This window comes from Mobula hypostoma, chromosome 19, assembly GCF_963921235.1.
Source record: "Mobula hypostoma chromosome 19, sMobHyp1.1, whole genome shotgun sequence".
In the NCBI taxonomy this organism is placed as follows: Eukaryota; Metazoa; Chordata; class Chondrichthyes; order Myliobatiformes; family Myliobatidae; genus Mobula; species Mobula hypostoma.
Window position 1 is genome coordinate 24,014,498 of NC_086115.1, and position 25,479 is coordinate 24,039,976.

The window sequence follows — 25,479 nt, forward strand, 5'->3', positions numbered from 1 at the left end:
GCTGCTTCCAATGCATCGGCAGTTGTCGATGCCTGGAGGTTTATGGCATGGAGTCTCTCCCTTTTGCCGCCTGCTATCGGGGACTCGGGAGTCGATCGACTCGGGACTTTGAGACTATTTTTTTACCGTGCCCATGGTGTGTTCTTTATCAAATTATGGTATTGCTTTGCACTGCTGTAACTATATGTTATAATTATGTGGTTCCGTCAGTGTTAGTCTTTGGTTTGTCCTGTTTTTCTGTGATATCATTCTTAATGCATGCATGCATTTCTAAATGACAATAAACGAGGACTGAGTGTTCTCATAATCTAACTGCCTCCAAAATATTAACTCCCTTTTTAAATAAGGTAAATGCTATGTTCAATACTCCGGACATGGTGACAGTAAATGTCCTGTGTACCTTTGTTTACAATTACCATTTGTTTTTCTAACTACTTACTGTACCTGCATAGTAGCCTTTCGAAATTATGCAGAAGGATACCCACATAGGGTTGCCCCCGGCGCATCCTCGGGTGTGTTGATTGTTAACGCAAATGACAAATTTCACTGTATGTTTCAATGTACTCGTGACAGATAAATATGCATCTGACAGTTTTCTGTGTCTCAGAACTGTGCAATCTTTCATCATTTAAAAAATATGCTCCTGTTTTTTTAAAATAATTGCTGATAAATGAGGGGTGATTGGGATCTCCGAAAACCATGAATGATTTTGATAGCATGAAAAGAGCAGAGACAACGGGCTTGCTTCCACTTGTGGGAAAGAGGGAGACTAGGGCTCACCAATGTCAGCAAGTCATGAAGGAATGAAACAGGGAGATCGCAGAAACATCTTTAGCCTCAGAGTCCGGCATGTTGGAGCATTGGGTGCAGTTCTGATCACCTACCTACAGGAAAGATATGAATAAGATTGAAAACTTACAAGTATTTTGCTGGAACTTGTGGATCTGAGTTATAGGGAAAGATTGAATACATTAGGACTTTCACCAAGCACAGAAGATTGAGGGGAGATTTGAGAGAGGTATACAAAATTATGAGGGGTATAGATAGAGTAAATGCAGGGTAAATGCAGGCAACAGGAATTCTGCAGATGCTGGAAATTCAAGCAACACACATAAAAGTTGCTGGTGAACGCAGCAAGCCAGGCAGCATCTCTAGGAAGAGGTGCAGTCGACGTTTCAGGCCGAGACCCTTCGTCAGGTCCTGACATCGACTGCACCTCTTCCTAGAGATGCTGCCTGGCCTGCTGCGTTCACCAGCAACTTTTATGTGTGTTAAATGCAGGCAGTCTTTTTTCCACTGAGATTGGGTGAACTAGACCTAGTGGTCATAGGTTAAGGGTGAAAGGAAAAATATTTAAGGGGATCCTGAAGGGGAAATTCTTCATTCAGAAGGTGGTGAGAGTGTGGAACGAGCTACCAGTGGGAGTGGTGGATGTGAGACCGAGTGCAACATTTAAGAGAAATAAGGTAAGTACGTGGATGGGAGGAGAATGGAGGGGTATGATTCAGGTGCAGGTCAATGAGACTAGTCAGATTACTAGTTTAGCCCAGACTAGATGGGCCGAAAGGCCTGTTTCTGTGCTGTGGTGTTCTATGACTCTAAATGTGAAGATTGCTTGATAAGCATTTGAGGGAGGTGGAATGGGTGGGATGTATGGTTAATGTTAGATAACAAAGCACACGATAAAGCACAATTGGAATTTAAGTATCAGCTTCGATTGACCTATAACTGTCCTTCCGATTCTACACAATTAAATATAATTCTTTACAATGTTTCCTTTGTGATGCAGCTTTAACTAATTTACCTCAAGACATTCAAATCCCATTGATTTGCTACATTATTGCCATTTCAGCATCACCTGATAACCATTAAAAAAATACAGGGAAATTACCAGTCAGACTAAGGTGACTGCTCAGAATTGCAATGGATAATCTAATTGTGATGGCTCATCTCTTTCTTCAACCCACTCGGTTATTTGTGTCTGCAGCAAATAGCCCATTGTGGGACAGTATGTGTGCATTTTTAAACAGGTCCATTTAGATTTAAAGAGACATACCCATGCATTCAAGAATGATAACCTGAAATCCAAATTAAAAATTCTGATTGGTTCAAACCAAACTAGATTTTACTCATGGGAATTACAGTGATTTATTAATGGTCTTGTTAGCCAATTTTTGTAAGGTTCAATCAATATAAAAGGCTTGAAGTGGAGAAGGTAGTTATGGAAATAATTCTGGACCTGATCATAAAATAACTCTCATTACATTTAGTACAATAGTTTCAGAAGGTCAGTTTGAGTATTAAATAGGTAGCCTCATCCAAATAAAACTAGTTTTTCCAATTATTCAGGACGTAGGAAGTCTCAGATCTTGCCCTCCTCCCATATTCTAACCCCTGCACGCTTCAATTCTTTCCGCTGTCAAAGCTCAAGGCTTATAATCCCATCCTTCAGTTTCTCTCTTTTTAGAATGTTCAGAACTTATTACAATCTTAAATAAATTATCTCTTTTACTAAATCTTTGGACATCTGCGTCTCAGGATCAACTGCTTGTTGGTTACACCACTGTGAAATACCTTGGCATATACAACAGCATCATGTGGTGTACGTTCAAGTGACGAACTCAATTTTCATGACTGTGTAAGGCACAGGTGCTGAATAGATGCATAACCCTAGCGTCAAAGCAACAAACACTTTTGGCAACACAACGCAGCAGTGTCCATGCATTGATATGAGGCTCCATCAGCAGCAGGTTGACTATGAGTATAGTCGCTGCTGGTTTTATTAAACGACTCGGTCAAGAAAATACAATTACTAGTTTTTTCGCAAGAGTAAGCACTATACAAACAACCTTCTTATAAAGGTCAGCAAAGGTATATAAATTACAACTTCTTTTTAAATACCTTTCTCGTAAAATAATGTTAAGCCTCAGCAATATTCTATTCTAAAGGTAAACCATTAAAGCAGTGATAGAAGTTTTCAATTATGTATTGTAGCTCTACAGTGTTTAAATCTTTATATGTGAGCCTGTATGTCACTAACCTCACAAATGATCTACGCAAGTGCACAACATCTGCAGGAGTTTGCTGAACCATTCCTTGGGTGCAGTCTCATTCTTCTTTTGACACTGACAGCCAGCAGCTAGCAAGGTCACCACAGCGGCGGCAGTACTCAAGACTGGGCTTTGTTTTATTCCAGCGATGACTTTACTCCAGGGGCCCAGCAGGAGATGTATTACTATGGCAACGAGGATAGCAGTGCTGTCAGCTCTGGTTGGAAGGTGTTCCGGGAGATGTCATCACATTGGCCTCCCTCGGGGTGGCATGGCGGTGTTACGGTTAGCACATCGCTTCACAGCGCTAGCAACCTGGATTCAATTCCCGCCACTGTCTGTACATTCTCTCCCTGGCCACGTGGGTTTCCTCCACATGCTCTGGTTTCCTCCCACGGTCCAAAGATGTGCAGATTAGAAGGCTGATTGGTTGTAATAAATTGGACCTGTGATTGGGCTAGGGTTAAGTAGGGGGTTCCTGGGCCGGAAGGGCCCATTCCGGGCTGTATTTCTAAATAAAGTGCCAAATTTCCACCGGTCACCTAACAAGTCCACCGTGTTTGATTTCCTCAAAACAACCAAAAAATGGACAGACTTATTGAGATAACTTGGAACTATCAAGTAATCTTTCCCACACCACCCACATCCAACTCCACTCAGTTCCACAATCAGCACTTTCTTCCACATGAAAGTGCAAATAAAACAAGACAACATAGGTAAAGCGCCATGACACTTCCATTGGAATGTTTGCAGCACTCTCCTGGAGATGAATCTGAAAGAGCTGGGAGGAGAAGATGGCGGCGTGACCCAGCGCGTGCAGCTCTCCAGTGAAATGATATTGTACTTGTAAGTAGGATGCCGTGCACAATTCTGATTCGATGCAGACAGATGTGAGGAGCACGGAGGAACATCTGGAGAAACTTCTGAAATGCCCGGTTTGCTGCCGCTGCTACTGTGCGATCGAGAATCTCCGGAGGGAAGGCCCCAAATCCTCGGCTTTGCCTGCCGCTGGCAGCCGGGGCTGGGGTCGAAGCGCTCGGCAGAGATGGTGCCCGGTGCTCGGTGTCGGAGGGCTGGTTGGAGGCTCGAAGTTTTTGAACGACTCAGAGTCAGACTGCGGTCGGGCATGGCAGGGAGAGTTGTCTTCCTTCTCCCATCTGCGTGAGATGTGGGACTTTCGAGAGACTTTGAACTTTTTTTTGCCATGCCCATGGCCTGTTCTTCATCAAGTTATGGTATCGTTGCACTATTGTAACTATATGTTATAATTATGTGGTTTTTGTCAGTTTTTCAGTCTTAGTCTGTCCTGTGTTTCTGGGATATCACACCGGAAGAATATTGTATCATTTCTTAATGCATGCATTACTAAATGACAATAAAAGAGGACTGCGTGTCCTCATAATCTAATCTAATCTAAATTTCTGGAAATTTGCTGTTACCAATTCATTTCACAATAATTTTAACAAAACAAAGCACTCAAGACATTTCATTGTAACGTTAAATGGCATATGAAAATACTACAGCTTCAAAGTTCAATGTTCAATGTAAGTTATCAATGTATGTATATGTCACCATATACTACCCTGGGATTCACTGTCATGTAGACATGTACAGCAGAAAACAGATGTAACCCTTATGCTCGACCAGCACGTGTTCGTCTTGGGGAAAACAACTTCTGGTCCCGTCAAACTGAGGAATCTCGTCTGTGTGGATGCTGCGTGATGTGTTGCCCGGTTACAAATCCGAACCATAAAATATCAAACAGCACACAATATGCAATTAACTGATTGAACTTTATAAATCTTAATCTGTATATAGGGTTAGTAAAGAAAATAAAAAGAAAAAGGGCCCATTTGAAGAGAAAAGTCAAAAGTACACGTTGGAGTTCACAAATACGGCCATTCATCAACCATCGACCTTCTCCGAACGTCGCCGACCTTTGGACCCCTGCTCCCAGTCCACTCTGTCCGGTGGTCCACCAGCTCTCTCCACACGCGTCTTCCTTCTTCTCCGCTCGCCGACCAAAGACCGTGAAAATCTCTCTTCCAGACTCACAAGAAACAACAACATTTCTCTCATCGGATAGGCCACCCACATTCCAAGCCCCGTTATCTCCAGTCATAACCCAAACACTGCTGCTACAGAGAAACCATTACATTAGCAGTGAAACATCACAGCGCGTTACACAGAAATACAAAAGAATTCATGAAAACCTACACACGACTGACTGACAAACAACTGATATGCAAAAGAAAACAACATGGGCAAATATAAAAAAACTAATAGTAAACAGATAGAAAAATAGAGAGATAAATGATTAATTAATACTGAGAACATGACTTGTAGAGTCTTTGAAAGTGAGTCTATAGGTAGTGGAATCTGTGAGGTTATCCACACTGATTCAGGAGCCTAATGGTTGAAGGGTAATAACTGTTTCTGAACCTGGTGGTGAGAGACCTAAGGCTCCTGTATCTCCTAAGGCCCAACATGACCACAGGTGGCCAAAATAGATTGGTTTTGAAGTAGTTAGAATGTGAATGTCAGCAGATGCTGAAGACATTGGTGGGGCCATAATGGACATATTGTGTTCAGTTAGGATTGTCCTTGCAGCACTTTATTCTTCCATCTTCCAGTCCTCTGATACCTCACCATGACCAAGAAAAGGTCAAAAGTTTCTGTCAGACCACCAGCAATTCGTTTTCCTTCTTCCCACAACATTCTAGTGTACATTTGCTCAGGATAACACTGATCTCTAAGGGGCCTATTCTATCCCTGGTTACCCTTTTGTCACCTGTATCTTATCTGCCAGGGATATCTCATGTTCCCTTTTCGCCCTGCTGATTCCCTGAGGTGTTCTCATACATTTCTTATACTCCTCAAGGGCCTCACTTAACACCAGCTGCCTACATCTGACATACATCTCTACTTTCCTGAGCAGAACCTCAGCTCCTCACCAGACTCTTCTCTCTAACAAGAATATGTTGTCTCTAAACTCTTCCTACTGCACATTTAAAAGTCTGCCACTCGCTAGATGCAAAGAGGAGCACTCAACAAAATTAATTGTGAGTTTGGGCTTGTCTCTTACATTTTTACAAGGTGAAGGACCAAACATTACTGATCTTGAAATACAAAAATGTGAAAGAAAATCAGTAAGTCGTCTTCAAATAATACTAATTTGGTTGGTATTTAACAATCTAAAGGTTGTAAGAAGATGACAAGAATTAAGCAGAAAGGAACTCCAAGGATTTGAAATTCAGGATCTCTGGTTGTAACAGAAGATGTAGGGACACTTCAATCTATATCTAACATGAGTAGTTGGACCAATCAAACTGGCAACGTCAAAACCTTGAGATTCTCTTTTTGCAGGCATTTACAGTAAAATAAAGGGATACAATAAAATTCATGAAAACCTGTACATAAATGAAGAACCAATGTGCAAAAGGAGACAAGGCCATTGTAGAAAATGGATTTATTGAGTGCATTAGAGACTGTTTATTAGATTAATACAGCATGGAACCTAACTAAGAAAAACCTTTTTTAGATTTAGCCCAGTATAATGAGATTATGTTATCATTAAGGATCCTGCATGGCAGATTGATCGCAACATTGCAGAGTTCCAGGTTCACCTCCGATCCAAAACCAGTGTTCTCTTTTTTTTTAATGAATTCAATTGCAAAGGTACAGTGGAAGCTTTGTCTAGAGCAGTCCAGAAAAGTCAGCTGAAGGAAAGGGTTAGCAGACGAGCTGCGGCAGATACCTAAGCTGCTATTTCCTCATTCTTAGCAGTAATGTCTCCCAAGCAGAACAATGAAGATAATAAGAATATGAACCACATGTGGTTAACAATGGAAGTCAGTGAAAATAAATATTAAATCAAAAACTAAATTTTACAAAGAGGCAAAACGTATTGGTAGACTGGAGGAATGGGAACTTTTCAGGAAACAGTGTGTCTAAAAATCCATTAAAGAGGAACAAAACAGATTATGAGAGTAATTTGGCAAGGAATATCCAAACAAACAACATGAAGTTTATGGATATACACGTATAAAGAGAAATAAATTCGATACAGTAAATGCTGGCAGACATTGACGATCCAGCAATATTGTTCTTTTGATCTGGAATCATTCTGAACTGAAGAAGAGGACTCAATTAATGCATATCAGGTTATTGGGGAAATTAAAGGCTCCCTATCATTGTTCCTCTAATATCAGCATATCAAAGGCGAAATGATAATTAATTAATTGGTAAATTATAAATGGTAAAATTGCACTAGTGAGTGGGTGCCATCATAACAAAATGTTTTCCTTTAATTAATTAATTCAATCACCTTTGTGTAACTCTCTGAGAGATTTCTTTAGTTGGAAAGGCTGTCAGTTTCATAGACACAATTAACTTCCCAATGTGGGAACATTCTGACTAACAACAATATCAGCAAATCTCTGTGATGAGCCCCTAAATAAAATATAGAGGACAGTCCAGAAATAGAAAGAGAGACCACCTTTGTTTAGAAATCAGCTTGATGCTGAAACTCGGAGACTAGGTCATAATTTATAGGTTCAATAACAAATATGGGCTCAGCTTGGGTGGTTTAAGTCTCATGCCACTTCAATGTTAAAGTGAGGCTGGCGAGAAGAAACTGATCATGTTGTGTATTTAATTTTCAGTAGTATTCGAGTAATATTGTAAATATATTGTTTGATTCCACGGCTAGGCGCCGTGGAACGTCTGCCTGTCATGGAGGAACTGGATGCATTGCCGACTGCTGAAGAGCTGAGTAAAGCCATCGACGGCCTGCCCACTGGGAAGGCACCAGGATTGGATGGCATTCCACCAGAGGCCATCAAATGCGCAAAGGGCGTCCTGCTAAACCACCTGCACGAACTACTGTGCCAGTGCTGGACAGAGGGAGCAGTGCCGCAAGACATGAGAGACTGCAACATTGTCACCATATATAAGAACAAAGGGGACAGAAGCGACTGTAGCAGCTACAGGGGAATCTCCTTGCTGAGCATCGTTGGGAAGGTCGTCGCCCGCGTGATCCTGAACAGACTGCAGAAAAATAGCCGGAAGGGTGTATCCTGAGTCTCAGGTGCGGTTTCAGGTCGGAACGCTCCACAATCGACATGATCTTCTCCCTTCGACAGCTGCAAGAGAAATGCAGGGAGCAAAGACAACCACTCCACGTTTCTTTCATTGACCTTATGAAGGCCTTTGACCTTGTGAGCAGAGACGGCCTGTTCAAAATCCTCACCAGGATTGGTTGTCCCGCAAGGCTCCTCAGGATAGTTCAGTCATTCTACACAGACATGAAGGGCGTCGTTCAGTTCTACGGCTCTTCTTCGGAGGCCTTCAACATCCGCAGCAGTGTGAAGCAGGGCTGTGTGCTTGCCCCCACCCTGTTTGGCATCTTCTTCACAGTCATGCTGAAGCACGCCTTTGGAACATCAACTGATGGTGTCTACCTCCACACCAGATCAGACAGGCTGTTCAGTCTGTCCCGGCTGAGGGCGAAAACCAAGGTTTGTGAAGTACTCATCAGGGACATGCTGTTTGCATACGATGCAGCACTGGCAACACACTCTGAAGAGCAACTGCAACGCCTCATGGACAGCTTCTCAAGAGCCTGCCAGGACTTCAGCTTGACCATCAGCCTGAAGAAAACCAACATGTTGGGCCAAGGCGTTGAGCACCCCCTGGCCATTACCATCAACAACTACGAGCTGGAGGTAGTTCACGAGTTTACATACCTTGGCTCCACCATCACAGACAGCCTCTCCCTAGACCCCGAGATCAACAGACGGATCGGACGAGCAGCCCCAACATTCACCAGGCTGACAAAGAGAGTCTGGGAGAATAGAAAGCTGACGACGCACACCAAAGTTGCAGTCTACAGGGCCTGCGTCCTCAGCACACTGCTTTACGCCAGCGAGACCTGGAGCCTCTACTACAGACAAGAGCGGCGTCTCAACGCCCTCCACCTTCGCAGCCTGAGACACATCCTGGACATCACGTGGACTGACCGAGTCACCAACAATGAGGTCCTGACCCGTGCCCAGATCCCCAGCCTCTTCACCCTGCTCCAACAACGCTGTCTCCGCTGGCTGGGCCACGTACACCGCATGTCAAACAGGAGGATCCCGAAAGACCTGCTGTACGGGAACTGGCCTCCAGCAAGAGAACACAAGGGCGGCCCCATCTTCGTTTCAAAGACGTTTGCAAGAGAGACATGAAGTCACTGAAAATGAACGTCGAGAGGTGGGAGGACATTGCAAGCGATCGTTCTCACTGGAGGCTGGAACTACGCAGAGGTCTAAAAAGAGGAGAAGAGAAGCTGAGGCTTGCTGCTGAAGAAAAGCTCACTCGTCGGAAAAACCGCACCAAGACAACACTGGAGGACAGCGGCTTCAAGTGCAGTCGCTGCAGCCGAGACTGTCACCCCCGTGTGGGCCTCTACAGCCACAACAGACGCTGCTCTAACACAGACTGAAGCAAGACTTTCCAGGCACAGATCCATGGTCTCGCGAGACTAACGGATGCCCACACACACATATTGTTTGATTTGCATTGACCAGAGGTGTAGTGGCACCCATGCTGGATTTTGAGGTGAGTGGTCTCAGGTTTGAATCCGTCTGGCTCCTCGCACGCTTTCCATCTGTGCTGAGTTGAGCATCGAGCTGGCAACTCAGCCTCGTAAAAATCAGGCAAATGCTGCACAAACTAGAAAGTGGAAAGGGGAGAAGAAAGAGGAGGATGACATAAGTGCGATGGAAATGGAAAGGGTTCAACCAGACCAGATTTCTCAGGAAGTCAGCCAATTCAGAAATACTCACAAGAAACTAGAAGTTGAAAAGGAAAGAGGAGATAGAGAGAGGGAACGTGAGAAAGAAAACGAGCAGGATAAGAGAGAGAAAGAAACCGGGATTGGGAGAGAAGCATGGAGTGAAGTCGATCCCTGAGCTGTCAGAACAACTTCCTGCAGTCTCAGAGTCAACTCCGATGACCAGCACGGGGGAGGCCCCAGAAACTGAGATTGTTTCACCACCACAAGTCTCACTTGCCAAGCTTTCTATCCCCCCCGTCAGGAAAGATGTTCTCCCACAAGAGTAAGGAATCCTCTACAGCGATTAAATCTTCAGACTTAAAAGGGACAATTTAAAATTGACTATGCTGTGGATGTCAGTATAGTAGTTTATATTTTATATATATACTGTCTAGACAACTCATTCTCTGTTGAGTTGGAATTTATCGCTAAGCAGGAAGGAGAGTTATGTATTTAATACTTCAGTAATATTGTGTATATATATATGGTTTGATTAAGCAGTCTTGTTTGTATAATTAATTCATTACAGGTTATATGTAAAAAGTAGTGAATTGTATACATCATGACACTACCATGTGATACATGCAGATAAACGTTATTCCGGGCTTCGTTTTTTAAATTGCATTTTAATTAGTTTTTATCTTTTGGCCTTACAGAAGATAACAGATAGCTCCTATAAACGAGATTGCAAAGTGTGGTTCGTCCTCCTCCTTCACGGCTGAAGGACACAAGTATGGCGCTGTCTGTACTTAAGTAATTAGCATGAACTGCACCGTTCGTTAGCTGCACGCATCGATAAACTGACAATATCACAATCTGGTCACTTTGTCGTCCACATCGCTTAAACTCGGTCAGCACTATCTTAAGGGAACGTGCCGACAGGGGTTGACCTGGATAACCTTTCATGAAAAGCAGGAGTGGGAAAGAATTGGCTCCACGGTATTCCACTCCGCTCTGGAAAACCTGGTGGAGGAACCTCAACTCTGAACCGACTTCATAATCTATGGGCTCACTTTCAAGGACTTGACAACTCATGTTCTCAATATTATTTATTTATATATTATTTGTTTCTCTTTCTTATTTTCAGTTTGTCTTCTTTTGCACATTGGTTGTCAGTTTTTGTGTGCGGTTTTTTCATTGATTCTATTGTTTTCCTTGTTCTATTGTGAATGTCTGCAAGAAAATTAATCTCAAGGTAGCATATTGTACAGTGTGTACTTTGACAATAAATTTATTCGAATATTTTTTAACTTTGAATAGCAGAAAAATGTTGCTATTTTACAAAGATGCTGAGTCCACCCCCTGTAATATTGATGTGACTCGGACACCGCTGTAGATTGAACAACCACATTTATTCACCAGACTTCCATTTTTTACTTTTTCCACGTCCTGACATCATACACACTCTGACGCTACGAATACTCACACAATACATTACATCCCCCTTCTCAAGACTTTTTTTTCTTTTTACAACACTGTGAATTACCAAAACAATGCCTCTAGGTATGCCCTTCTTACAGTGCAACAACCATGACATAAACTAAAAAAATCTTACCTTGTACTGTATTCTGCATTGTATCTTCCAATACTAACAGCAATGTATTTTCTTCCACTAACATAGAATAATAAACCTTTTATTTCACACCTCGGAACTTATGTGTGACTTTGCCTCAAACTGTGTGAGACTGTATGTATGTCTAGCCTCTGTATCTAGCTGGAAGTTTGCCTTGTCTCCCAGACCGTGTGTGATACAACTGTGACTGTGCTTGACCTTTATCAGTGTCAGTCTCTCGAGTGGCCTCTGTGTCCTTGTGGTCTGCATCACTCTTGGTTTCCATGTCTGTATATGTGGAAATGTCCTGTGCATCTGTACGTGGAAACTCCCTCTCGCCTGTCTTCAGTAGATGCTTCCTGTTCCTCCTGTAGACTCTTCCATCCGGCGTGCGAACTATGAAGGATCTCGGTTGCTGATGTCTGTTCACAACCACAGCTGGTTGCCAAGTGTCTCCTCTCTGTATTTTGACACTTTCACCTGCATGCAGATCTGGCAACCGTATTGTATGTCTGTCATAGTAGCTCTTTTGCTTTATTTGCTTGTACTTTTGCTTGTCATGTACGTGAGCATTACCTTCAGGTGTCAGTAGAGTTGTGGATGTTGGCAGTTTGGACTTCAGACGATGTCCCGTCAACAACTGCGCAGGAGAGAACCCCACACCCTCGATCGGTGTGTTGCGGTATTCAAGCAGAGCAACGTAAGGGTCACCGTTGCTGCTATATGCCTTCTTGAACATGTTCTTGACAGTTTGTACAGTTCTCTCTGCTTGTCCATTAGACTGAGCGTGCCCTGGACTGGAAGTAACATGTTGAAGTTCCCAGCTTTCTGAGAACCCTCTGAACTCACCACTGGCATATTGTGGACCATTGTCACCAACGACAATATCTGGAATCCCATGTCTTGTGAATGTTGACTTCATTGCAGTAATGACACCTCGACTGGACGTGTCACTTAACTTGGTGATCTCCGGATATTTTGAATAGTAGTCTACACAAAGCAGATATTCTGCACCATTGTAGTGAAAGAGATCTGTGCCAATCTTCTCCCATGGTCTTCCTGGTAGTGGGTGGGGAAGCAGAGGCTCTCTTGGATTGTTGTTTTTGTTTTCATTACAGACAGCACACTGAGACACAATGTCTTCTATCTGAGTTGACATGCCTGGCCAATAGAGAATGTCCCTCGCTCTTTCTTTACATTTCACTATCCCCAGGTGTGACTCATGAATTCTGTTCCTCAATTGTGTTACCCCATACCAGCAAATCATCAGTGATGTTGACCACCCCATCGAGTATTTCTGCATTTCCTTTGGAACATCTTTTCTTTCTGCTGGCCATCCATTCATTGTAATGTCTCTTAGCATTTGCATTTTAGGATCATCTGCAGTCACTTTCCTGAACATGTTCAACTTCTCCTCAGAGATGGGTAGCTGAGGTGTGACCCAGTTGACCTCCAGCTCTCTTCCTAGCAACTCTTCCTTTTGCTCTTTGAGGTAAGCACGGCTCAAAGCAACAGCGATGTGCAGTTCTTTTCCTGGCTTATAGGTGACTGTGAGAGTGTACCTCTGTAGCCTGAGAAGTATCCTTTGCAGCCTCATAGGAGCTTGGTGGAGTGGCTTTTTGAAGATGCTCTCAAGTGGTTTGTGATCACTCTCAACCTGGATCTCTTTGCCATATACATATTGATGGAACTTCTCACCACCCATAAACTATGGTGAGTAATTCCTTCTCGATTTGAGCATATCGGCATTGACAGTCCATAACTGTTCGTGATCCATACGCCACAGGCCTCCCATCCTGCAGTATAACAGCTCCTATTCCTTCCGAACTGGCATCCACAGACATTGTCACCGGTTTATTGACATCATAGAACTTGAGTGCTGGTGCATTGGTAACCAACTGCTTCAATGTGTCAAAACTTTTCTTTTGTTCGTCTTCCCAACGCCATTCAGTGTTGCTCTGTAGTAGCTTTCGGAGTGGAGCACTGACCTCTAAGTTGGGAATGAATTTGGCAAGATACTGTATCATGCCCATGAAGCTCAATAGTTCTTGCTTGTCTTTGGGTGGTGGTAGCTGTATCATCTGGTTTCAGCCCATCAGCACTGAGTACATGACCTATGTATTTGATCTCTGTAGTTCTGATCTTACATTTACTTTTGTTCAGTTTTAGGTTGTACTCACGTGCTCTCTCCAGGAGCTTCCTCAGACTCTGATCATGTTCCTCAATTGTATCACCTCATATCAGCAAATCATCAGTGATGTTGACCACCCCGTCCAGGCCTTCAATCATTTGTGCCACGGATCTCTGGAATACCTCTGATGCAGAAGAAATCCCAAAGGGTAGACACAGGAAACGATATCTCCCTTTGGGTGTATTGAAAGTACATAATTTGGAACTTTCTTCATCCAGCTTGATCTGTCAGAAGCCTTGATTTGCGTCTAATACTGAAAAGTATTTTGCATTAGGCATGCGGGAGACAACCTCTTCAACCGTGAAGAGCAGATAGTGCTCTCTTTTGATGGCTTGGTTGAGATTTTGTGGATCCATGCAAATCCTCGTCTTTTTTTCTGTGACCACTGTCACCATACTCTTCACCCAGTCGGTCGGTTCTATTTGTCTTGTTATGACTCCCCTCTGTTCCATTCTGTGTAGCTCCTCCACTGCTTGATCCCTGAGAGCTACTGGAATCTTTCTCGGGGCATGCACGACTGGTGTGATAGTTGGATCAATCTGGATATGCTGTTTCCCTGGTAAACATCCTAATCCACAAAACAAGTCATCAAAGTCTTTGAAAGTGTCATTTTCATTTTCAACACCATAGATTCGCTTCACCAGGCCTAGCTTTGTGCACGTTGCTTTGCCCAGTATTGCTGGAACATGTTGCTGTACTATTTCAAACTCGATCTTGTACTTTTGACCCTTGTACACACAGGTGAGTGCTTTTTTGCCCAGTGGCGCCATCTTGTGGCCTAAATACGCAAAAAGCTTGCAGGCAGATTTTTCCAGTCTTCCTCTGATGTCCAGTGAGTTGAATGTTTCTGCCGACATAACATTGCACTTTGCCCCAGTGTCAAGCTTAAATGTCACCTTCCTCCTGTTTATCTTCAGATCTTGGGTCCAATCATCTTCATCCTCCATCTCTGCATTGTCAATATTCTTGATGCATACCTCCTGGTCCACTTCAACTGTGCCAATGAACATGTCACTGTTGCCCTCACTCTGTTCCACAGCATGCATTTTCCTTGCGTGCTCCTTCGATTTGCACATCTTTGCAAAGTGATTTCTTTTCTGGCATAACTTGCATGTCTGACCAAAGGCTGGACATTTTCTGTATCCATGTTTAGAACCACAACAGTTGCAGTTAACTTCCTTTTGATCATCCTGTGGAGCTGGCTTTGTCCTACTCTTGTCAGTTTTCAGAGTTCTTATTTTGTGCCCTTCAATCTCTTCATTGAGCATTTTAACTTGACTTGACGTGATCTCGCTGGCATGGCAAACATCAATCGCCTTTTCTAATGTAAGATCCGCCTCTCTCAATAGCTTGCCTCTCACTTGATCATCTCGCATGCCGCATACAATCCTGTCATGTATTAAAGAGTCATGCAGTTGTCCGAACTCACAGTCTTTTGCCTTGCTCTTCAAATCTGTTACATAGGTGTCTGTGGTCTCTATTCGTCCTTCAGCTCTCGTGAAAAATCTGTGTCAGATGTACGGTAGGTTTTTTCTCAGTTCGCAGTAATCTTGAAACTTTTTCTTCAACACTTCAACTTTATCTTGTTCATCATCTTGGAAGACAAACGTGTTGCAAACCTTTATTGCCTCTTCCCCCGCCACATGCAGAAACGTAGCACATTGCACTTATCTCCATCTTTTCAGCTACGCCGGTAGCGGTGCCAAACAGCTCAAACTTCTGGATCCATATTTTCCAGTTCTCAGCAAGACTACCTTGCAGGCTGAAACTTGACTGTGGCTGTAACTGTGACATCTTTTACGTGTCTTCCCTTCCTTTTTTTCGCGATTTCTTCTGACACCGTGTAATATTGATGTGACTCGGACAGCAGTGTAGATTGAACAACCACGTTTATTCACCAGACTTCCATTTTTTACTTTTTCCACGTCCTGACGTCATATGCACTCTGACACTACAAATACACACACACACACACACACACACACACACACACACACACACAGACACACACACACACACACACAGGGAAAAGTATTTGAGGTATGGTCGGGTATTGGGCGGGGGGGAGCAGGCAGGTATAGAGAAGTCATCACTAAGGACCTGGTTAAGGTGTCAGTGCTGCTACCCTGACCCATGGAGTTTGTGCTGATCCCGTGTCTTTCCTCCCACGTTACGAATACTTGCAGATTGCCTGATGTGGAAGCGAGTGGTGGAACCTGGGAGATGTTGACGGGACTCTGGGGACAACGTAAGAAAGTGGGGTCAGGATAGACAAGGTGGACAGAAGGATATATGCCTGTGTTGTATGCACCTATGACCCACCACATGCATTTGCTAAATCAGTGAGGACATCTGCCAGTTGCTACACCAGATTCACACACTTTCTGTTCAACCATACCACTGTAACAAAACCCTCCATCAATCACCATCCATTCCTGATGCCCCTGCACACTCTTACACACTTACCACTATTCCTATTCGCATCTCACAACTTTCGGAATTATGTGTACCATCCAGGAGTTCAAGTTATGTTGAGCGAAAACCTCCCAGAAACGGGAATGGTGATCCAGTTACAGAGCCTTGTGGTTCATAAAACAGGGCAAGGCACCCGTTGGTCTTGCGAAAGTTTTCACTCTCCAGGGCACAGGCCTGGGCAACGTTGTATGGAAGACAGGCAGTTGCCCATGCTGCAAGTCTCCCCTCTCCAAGACACTGATGTTGTCCAAAGGGAGGACATTTGGACCCATACAGCTTGGCACCAGTGTCATCGCAGAGCACTGTGTGATGCTCAAAGACACAACACATTGCCTTGGCTGGGGCTCAAACTCACAACCTTCAGATCGCTAGTCGAATGCCTTAACCATTTGGCCACGTGCCCACACAGGGCAAAACATCAGCTACTGCTGCTCTCACACCGATCTAGGTCCAGTCCTGACCTCTGGTATTATGTTCTCCCTGTGACCTGTGAGTTTTTAATTGGCTGCTATAAATTATCTCTGGTGTGGCTGCTTGGCAGAAGAATCAGATGGTTAATGGGTATGTGTGAGCAGGTGGACAACGGGATTGACCTGAGTGCTGTCATAGTTTTGATGGGCCCATTGGCCTCCTGCTTTCAGCTGAGGAATGCAAAGCAGCACTGGATACAAATGTGGAAATCAGGTTTCCATAGCACTGGAGGGAATGACAAAATGACATTTAGAAAAAGCCTTCAACTTTACAACTTTCAAAATCACAGAGAATCCCAAAAAGTTTTACAATCAGTGTACGGTGACACTAATGAGATGTTCCTTTTCATGATGGAGAACAAGGACTTGTTCCATAAAGAGTTCAGGATAGCCTCAAGCATTTGAGGTGAATAAACTTCTGGAATGCATTTTGTTGTGATGTTGTCGATTTTGGTGATGGTTGAGGGTAAACAGTCCCTGGGAAATCTCAAATATCTGTACTGCAGTCCTAGTCATAGATTCATACAGCACACAGCAGAGAAACAAGGTCCTTTGGCCCATCTATTCCATACATGACTATTGTCCCACCTAGTCCTTAGTTGCCAGTGACAACTTCTCTGACAGTTCCATGATATCTTTCCGATCCACATGAACAGACAGATGAGAATTGGAATTAATTTCCCATTCAAGCCGTGTTACCTCTGTTAGTACTGAGTCTCAAACCTGTGGGGGTGGGACCTATGACCCAGTCCGTCAGACATCCACCACCTGTACCCTCAGATAAATAAGAGCCAAAGAGAGCCATCATCAGTGTACAGGTTTGGAAAGAAACATAAGCAGGTGGAAAGGAAAAATCAATACCACAATGACATTAATGTTTAGATGAAAAATCTCTGAAGGATGTTGAGGGAATGAAGGGACACGGTGTTGAGGTAGATCATCCATGATCTGATTGAATGACAGAGCATGCTAGAAGGTCAAAAACCCTACCCATGCCCCTATTTCTTATGTTTTTATATAAAGCAATAAATCAGTGTCCAAAACTGGATTATATGGGTTCGTGTCTTTCAGCACCATGTGGTACCCTTTCATTGCTTTCAAATCTATTGTAAGGTGTCTCTTTTCCGACAAAGAAGATTACTCAACTAACTAACCCTATTTTTATGCCAATTTGCTTGTAATTCACAATAATCTAGACATCATTACACTCCGGGGCTTCTGATTTAGTTTGTGCAACATGTTGAACAGTTAACATTGCCTTGGATCACTTTCTTTGGGTTTACTAAGGCTGCTGCAGACTACACTGATGTAAATTGAAGTCTATCATTAGGTACAGTTTTAAACAAAGTCATTATCGACTTTAGTACTCTATTTTGCAACTTCATTCCCTACTCTACTCCCTGTGCACACAGAACTACAGCCCCCTACTCAGCTTCTACTCTACTCCCTGTACAGACACGACCACAGCCCCCTACTCTACTCCCTGTACACACACACCTACAGACCCCTACTGACCCCTACTCTACTCCCTGTACAGACACGACTACAGACCCCTACTGACCCCTACTCTCCTCCCTGTACACACACGACTACAGACCCCTACTGACCCCTACTCTCCTCCCTGTATACACACACACGACTACAGACCCCTACTGACCCCTACTCTCCTCCCTGTATACACACACACGACTACAGACCCCTACTGACCCCTACTCTATTCCCTGTACACACACGACTACAGACCCCTACTGAGCCCCTACTCTACTCCCTGTACAGACACGACTACAGACCCCTACTGACCCCTACTCTCCTCCCTGTACACACACGACTACAGACCCCTACTGAGCCCCTACTCAACTCCCTGTACAGACAGGACTACAGACCCCTACTGACCCCTACTCTCCTCCCTGTACACACACGACTACAGACCCCTACTGAGCCCCTACTCAACTCCCTGTACAGACAGGACTACAGACCCCTACTGACCCCTACTCTACTCCCTGTACATGCACTGAGTGCCTACTCTACCCCCTGTACAGACAGGACTACAGACCCCTACTGTCCCCTACTCTCCTCCCTGTACAGACACGACTACAGACCCCAGTGAGCCCCTACTCTACTCCCTGTACAGACACGACCACATGACCACCATCTGCAAGTTTGCTGACGATCCCACATGAGTGGGTCACATCTCAAATACTGATGAGTCGGAGTACAGGAAGAAGATGGAGAGCTTAGTGACATGCTGTCATGACAACAATTTCTCCCTCGATGTCAACGAAATAAAACAGCTGGTCGTTGGCTTCAGAAAGTGGAGCAGTGCATGGGCTCCTGTCTACATCAGTGGTGTTGAGGTCAAGAGGGTTGAGAGCTCCAGGTTCCTAGGTGTGAGCATCACCAATAGAAACCCTTCTATCTGACTCAGTATGGCAGCTGCTCTGCATCTGAGTGCAAGAAACCGTAGGCAGTTGTGGACACAGCTGAGGACATCATGGGAACCAATCTCCCCTCTGTCTACACTTCTTTCTGCCTCAGTAAGGTAGCCAGCATAATCAAAGACCCCACCCACCCCAGGCATTCTCTCTTCTCCCCTCTCCCTTTGGGCAGGAGATACAAAAGCCTGAAAGCACATCCCACCAGGCTCAAGGACAGCTTCTATCCCGCAGTTATAAGACCCTTAGTATGGTGGGATGGACTCTTGTCCTCATTATCAACCTCGTTATGATCTAAGTCGACGATCTTGGTCTATCTCGGACACTTCTCTCCCCTTTCTCCATCTCTCGGTCTCCATCTCTGGAGACAGACTGTCCACTGACATCTTCTACAAGCCCACTGACTCTCATAACTGCCTCAACTATACCTCTTCCCACCCCGCCACATGCAAAAATGCCATTCCCTATTCCCAGTTCCTCCGTCTCCGCCGCATCTGCTCCCAGAATGAGGCTTTCCGTTCCAGGACATCTCAAATGTCCTCTTTCTTTAAGGATCGTGGTTTCCCTTCTGCTGTCATCAATGATGCCCTCACCCGCATCTCCTCCATTTCCCGCACTTCGGCTCTCACCCCATCCTCCCGCCACCACAACAGGGACAGAGTTCCCCTTGTCCTCACCTACCACCCCACCAGCCTCCAGATCCAGCACATTATCCTCCGCAACTTCCGCCACCTTCAACAGGACCCCACCACCAAGCACATCTTTCCCTCTCCACCCCTCTCCACTTTCCACAGGGATCGGTCCCTCCACGACTCCCTGGTCCACACGTCCATCCCCACTGATCTCCCACCCGGCACTTATCCCTGTAAGCGTAAGAGCTACATCTGTCCCTACACCTCCTCTCTTGCCACCATTCAGGGCCCCAAACAGTACTTCCAAGTGAGGCAACAGTTCACTTGTGAGTCTGTTGGGGTCATCTATTGCATCCGGTGCTCCCGGTGCGGCCTCCTCTACATCGATGAAACCCGACACAGATTGGGGGACCGCTTCGTCAAGCACCTCCGCTCCATCCGCCACAACAGACAGGATCTCCCGGTAGCCACCCACTTCAACTCTGCTTCCCACTCCCATTCAGATATGTCCATACATGGCCTCCTCTACTGCCATGATGAGGCTAAACTCAGATTGGAGGAGCAACACCTCATATACCGTCTAGGTAGTCTCCAGCCCCTTGGTATGAACATAGAATTCTCCAATTTCTGGTAATTCCCTCCCCCTCCCTTCCCCTATCCCTATGTCACTCTGCCCCCTCCCCCAGCTGCCTACCTCCTCCCTCTTGGTTCCACCTCCTTCTACTACCCATTGTGATTTCCCCTATTCTTTCTTCACCTTTCCTGCCTATCACCTCCCTGCTTCCCCACCCCCACCCCTTTATCTTTCCCCTTACTGCTTTTTCACCTGGAACTTACCAGCCTTCTCCTTCCCACCCTCCCCCCACCTTCTTTATAGGGCCTCTGCCCGTTCCCTCTACAGTCCTGATGAAGGGTTCCGGCCCGAAATGTCGACCGATCTTTTCCACTGATGCTGCCCGACCTGCTGAGTTCCTCCAGCGTGTTGTGAGTGTTGTCACGTTATGATCTTGCACCTTATTGTTTAGCTGCACTGTGGTTTTTACACTTTATTCTGCATAGTTATCATTACATTATTCTACCTCAATGCACATGTAAGGATTTGATCTGTAAGAACCACACTTCTGAACGTTCTGCAGATGCCCCTGCTCATATTCCACGCCAGTGTGTAAATGATGCATGATGCACTATCTGTACAGGGAGTAATATTACCACCATAGTGCAGTGCTCACATGGGGGGGACGGCAGCTAAAACAGGGTCAAACCATTCTGCTTCAGAAACACTGTGGGCTTCTCTCAGTGAATTTGCTTTCCATAGCACTTCGTTTGTAATGGCTCTGCTGCCAAAAGGATGCTCAGTCACCTAAAGTTCAAGAGTATCTTTATTGTCGAAGTACGTATATGTCGCTATACACAACCCTGAGATTCATTTTCCTGTGGGAATACTCAACAAATCTATGGATCCAAGTCACTTCTCAGGCAGGAGTTGATATGCTTCATCGCCAACCTCTGGAAACACTTTATCACTGTGGATGTAACTGCTACTGAGTGTTAGTCATTAAGGCAGGTCACCACGTTCTTCTTAAGCACCAGTATAACTGAAACCCGCTTGAACCAGGTGGGTACCTCAGACTGCCGAAGCAAGAGGTTAAAGATCTCAGTGAGCACTCCAGCCAGTTGATCAGCACAGGGCTTTAGCACTTGGCCAGGTACCGCAGCCTGGGCCAGAAGCTTTTGTGGGTTCACCCTCTCGAAGGCAGCTCACACATCGGCTTCAGAGACTGAAGCCATAGGATCATCAGGGGATGTGAGATCTTGTGATGGCTCCTCCGTGTTCTTACAGTCAAAGCGAGCATAGAAGGCATTGAGCTCATCTGGAAGCGAAGCCCTGCTCTGTCGTCACAGATTAACTGGACTCTGAAAACAGTCCTGATGAAGGGTCCCAGCCCGAAACATCGACTCTTTATTCCTCTCTGTAGATGCTGCCTGACCTGTTGAGTTCCTCCAGAATTTTATGTGTGTCATTCTGAAAACTGGCACTCTTCCCTCCATCACACGTTATTTACTTGAGCACATGCAGGGAGAATAGCAGGGCCCTTGGCAACACACGGTTGTAAAGTCTGAACACAGAAATGCCACTTTTTATTCAGCATTGACGTTGGATACGGACACTGACCAACTGGTAACCTTGTGTATGTTCAGATTCGTTATTAGCATGGTCAGTCACCAGTCACACTGCGATAATACAGGTATTAATAACCAATAGAACCTCTATGTTAATGGCCAATAATACTTCAGAATTAGTAAAATAATTGTCAAGGAGTGTCACCTCATAATCCTCTGTTTGGATCTTTATCTTGTCTTGGTATGCCAAATGGTTCTGGCCCCATGCTGAGCAAACTGGAGCTATGCTCCTTGGAAACCCTTCTTACCTGGGTGGACGGCACACCATATGTAAACTACCCTTGCTTGTACATATCATCTTAACCCTTGTCTTGTCCCAACATCCACACCTCTGCCATTTCTTTCACAGATGTCTGGAGGCTGGTGATCCCTTTAAGTGGCTACTACAAGTGGAGCGACTGGAGATGAGACGCACTTTAATTGCTCCACTTTACCTTTGGGCCATGCGTGCTCCTATGGTGGTGCCTCTGGTCATTTTGCTGCGCTGTAGACTGGGCATTGGAGGCAGAAAAAGAGGATACCCGGGGGGTGGGGGGAGATGGTGAAGAAGGGTTTATGTCTGTAACTATCCCTACCAGGAGGGTACAACACAACTCACATCTCCAGACCTCTGAAGAGCAAGTCATTGAGAAGTACAGCACAGAAACAGGCCATTTGCCCATCTAGTCCATGCCAAAGTCCCATCAAGCTAAACCTTGAACCTAGCCCTCCGTACACCTCCTATCCAGGTACCTAACAACAACTCTCTTGAATCTTGACATCAAATCTGCGTCCACCACTTCCGCTGGCAGCTCATTCCACACATCCTCTGAGTGAAGAAGTTCCCCCTCGTGTTCCCCTTAAATATTTTACCTTTCACCCTTAACCCATGACCTCAGTGGGAAAAAGCACTTCCTGCATTCACCCTATCTATACCCCTTATAATTTTGTGTACCCTGATCAGATCTCCCCTCATCCAATGTGTCTGGAGGCTGACAAGGAGAGAGCACCAGATATGACTCCAGCCCAAAACTGTTCAATGGGTTGGCAAAGAAGGCACATGGCTCGCGTTTCCTTCATTAGTCGAGGCATTGCTTTCAAGATTGAAAATTAGGTGTCGTCAGCTTAATTAGTTCGGCATAACATCACGGGTTCCTGTACTGTACTGTTCTACGTTCCACAATTCAATACAGACCAAGGTCACTGCCTCCCTGAATTTCAATCACAAGACTCTTACAGCTAGACAGGAGATCATTCATTCTGTCTGCCAGTCTCCTCTCTATGTGAGACCAATCCAGCTAATCCCACTCCCAAACCTTCCCCTCACCACACAATAATCTTCTTGGACTATGAATTATTCAAGGCAGATGCTTCAACAGAATGGGATTCTGTCTCCTCTAGTTGACAGGCAATAGGTAAAATCGTCTCCATAAATCTCTCCCCATAGGTGGGCATAAAGAGGGTAGTCTGGAGTTGGGGGGGATGTGAGAGAGAACAAGCTATGGAAATAAATAGGGGGATTGAGATGTCTCTGGGAGCCAGAATAAATTGATGGGCTGACTAGCCTCCTGGTGAGTCATGGAAAATATGAAATAATGTTTTATTATTCAGTGCCAGCTTATGGAAGCTTTGAGTAATTCTAAAAAATTTAAATATGAGGTTTCTTAGAACTTTCTATTTGGAGACTTATTACTTTGAAATTTTCTTTTAATGAACATCTTGTAAATAGTGTGATGAGTGTTGTCAGTATGTATAACTGCTACATGTCCAGCTCAGGCTGAGAACTTGTTTCATGTTTCACTGAGAATTATGTCGTCCCCATTCATCCATTATTATCACCCTTGATGCCTCAAGTTTCTATCTAACTCAACTCTAGTCCCAGTGGCACATCTTTTTTAATAATTCATCAACAACTCAAATTGCGTGGTTCTCACTTAGGCTAACAGAATACTGTTAGCTCTTGGGAGTCTTCATAAAAACAAGTTGCTTGCTCCATCCGCTGTGTTTTTCTTGGCCGTTGACAGAGTCAGCTAGGACCAGAAGGCCACTGGTGCCTGATGGGAGACACCCAACAGGTCATCAGCACAGAGTTAGGTGTCTACCCAGCAGCAGCTCCTAACTTATTACTGGGGGAGGGGTGGAAGTTTTTAGCAGGAGGGGAGTGATCAGAGGGGGTGGTGCTTAATTTCACATTCAGGTTCAGAGTCATTTAACACAGGTACATCGAAACATACAGTGAAATGTGTCTTTCTAGCAAGGATGTGCTGGGAGCAGCCTACAAGTGTTGCCAACGTATCATGCCCACGATGATTGGCATAAGGACACAAAACACAACAAAAGAAGCCCTGTTCCTGCCTCCACCTCGCCCATGCACCCACAATGTATACGGTGACAAAGGACTAGCAAAGTACAAGACAGCTGAAAGATGGAACAGATGGCAAGCAGTCAGAGGTGAGGAGAAGGTCAGCGGCAACTGGAGATGAAGAAAGTATTCAGCAGAGATGATTGGGTGGGAGGAAAAGTGATTATGTGGGGAGGGTGAACTAAGGGGCATAGATAGGATAAATGCAAGCAGAATTTTTCCACTGAAGTTGGGGGAGACTGGAACTAGACATCATGGGTTAAGGGCAAAAGGTGAAATGCTTAAGGGAAACATGAGGGGAGCTTCTTCACTCAGAGACTGGTGAGAGTGTGGAACGAGCTGCCGGTGAGATTGGTTCAATTTCAATGATGAGACTGCACAGGACGGCACAGACTAGATGGGCCAAACAGCCTGTTCCTGTGCTGTAATACTCTATAATTCTACAAAGTTGATCTCAGGGTAGTATATGGTGACATCTACATACCTTGGTAATAAATTTACTTTGAATAATCCCAAAGATCTCCTGATAGGCTGGAATCAAACAGTATGGATCAACTAGAAGCAGCCACTATCACAAGCTACAAGATATCAGAAAAACACCAGTATACAGGGTATGCCTTATGAAGATAGGTTGAGTTGACTAGAGCTTTTCAGTTTGGAGTGAAAGAGGATGAGAGGTGACTTGATAAGATGGACAACTTAAGAGACATAAAGCGGACACCCACAGACTTTTTCCTCAGGGCGAAATGGCTAACGGAAGGGGGTATAATTTTAAGATGATTGGAGGTCAGTATAGATGGAATGTGATAGGTAAGTTCTTTATGCAGAGAGTTGTGGGTGTGTGGAGTGCTGGGGCCGTGGTAGAGGCAGACATGTTACTCTAAACTTTTAGATAGGCACATAGATGACAGAAAAATGGGAGGTTATGCAGGAGGGAAGGGTTAGATTGATCGTAGAGTAGGTTAAAAGGTTGGAACAACATTTTCGGCTGAAGGGCCTGTACTATGCTGTAACATCCGATATTCTAAAGGTCCCAATGGCCTGTACTTTTAATGAGAGTGGCTGCAGAGACTTTGGTTGTAGTTTTTCAAAGTTCACTGTGTTCCAGAACTGGAACACCACAAACGTGACTTAATTGTTTAAGAAGGCAGAAAGATCAAAAATAGGCAATCGTAGGCATGGTAGCTTAATGTTTGCCTTTGGCATGATGCTAGAATCTTTAATCAAGGAAAAACTAAGTAATCATTTGAAGAAACATAATCAAGCTGAGAACCTGATTTTATGAAACCTAAATCATACTTGAAAAGCTTACTTTAATTCTTTGAGATGTAACAA